Raw genomic sequence first — 1,170 nt, forward strand, 5'->3', positions numbered from 1 at the left:
ACAAACAGAGTCGTTTTCTTCTTCTCTCGTAGTCAATTCAATCACATCATCTTCAAAGTCTCCAACAATATCATCATCACCAAGTACTTCATTACTCATCTGCAAATATCATTATTAGTAAATTAGTTCTTCATCCAAATTAGATAGTATATAAAATGTAGCTCACAAAGACAACTTGAAACTTAAAAGGATAATAATTTTACCTGCTCAGGCTGCTCTTGATCTTGATTCATGATTGGACACAAGTCATACAATAGATGACCGTCTATAAGCTAGCGATCGAAAGAAGTACAAAGAGACTTGAAACAATGAAACCTGCCAAAAATATCATCAAATACCAAGGTAAATTTGTAAATCTTATAACTTTGTAAATAGTACAAAATCTCGTACTAGGAAAAATGTAGCAAATAACTTTGACAAAAACATTGTAAATACTGAAATCTATCATAGAATCTTAAAGAAAGTTGATTAGAGAAAGACTTTTGTCATCCTAATTAAGCAACCATAGGCAACAACAGATTCAATTAGTTGTTAGCTAACAGATTTAAGCATTTATTTGTAATAAACCTTTATAATTGCATACATTGGGCTCTCGATATGAGATGCATATGTATTCTATTTTTGTTTGCTAATTTTGCCACTTAACAAGATAAATTGCTAACCTTTTTATTTTGTTTGATATTTTTTTTCTTTCAATTTTCTTTTCAACAGGGAAGAATTGATGGAACTAAAAAAAGGCCAAGCAATTCAAATAATGGTTTCTTCATACATTATATATGATAACGGGTATAACATGAACACAATTACTTTCCAAAGCACACAGCAACGGTTTCAAAGACATTAGATAAAAAAGTTAATCAAATTTTGGTTGGAGACTTGCAAATAAAAAGTTTAGACTGGAGAAAGACCATAAAGAATGAATCATGGGTCATCAGATAGGAGCGAAAGACTTGCAAATGTGATAATCACAGAGTATCATCTGAACTATGCATTACTGATCATCACACGACCCATATGACTAAAAATATGTTAATTGACTTGAGTTTGAAAAAAATAAAATATTTAATCACAGCATAAACAAATTGAAGGCCTCAGAAGGAAGGCAGTAGTGTTGACTGTAATCACGAACTGTCATACATTGCGCAAACACCGTTTGTTTCATCATCGGCA

General features: G+C 31.4%; 2 non-coding genes across 2 annotated transcripts; both read right to left on the bottom strand.

Annotated features, from left to right (window-relative positions):
• Window positions 1-923: 923 nt before the first annotated feature.
• On the bottom strand, window positions 924-1,014 carry LOC133869986 (small nucleolar RNA snR60/Z15/Z230/Z193/J17). The gene has a single exon (XR_009900610.1). It is a non-coding gene; the product is annotated as a small nucleolar RNA snR60/Z15/Z230/Z193/J17 (small nucleolar RNA).
• Window positions 1,015-1,087: 73 nt separating this feature from the next.
• Window positions 1,088-1,170, bottom strand: LOC133869997 (small nucleolar RNA U83). The gene has a single exon (XR_009900618.1). It is a non-coding gene; the product is annotated as a small nucleolar RNA U83 (small nucleolar RNA).

This window comes from Alnus glutinosa, chromosome 5 (assembly GCF_958979055.1).
Source record: "Alnus glutinosa chromosome 5, dhAlnGlut1.1, whole genome shotgun sequence".
Taxonomy (NCBI): Eukaryota; Viridiplantae; Streptophyta; class Magnoliopsida; order Fagales; family Betulaceae; genus Alnus; species Alnus glutinosa.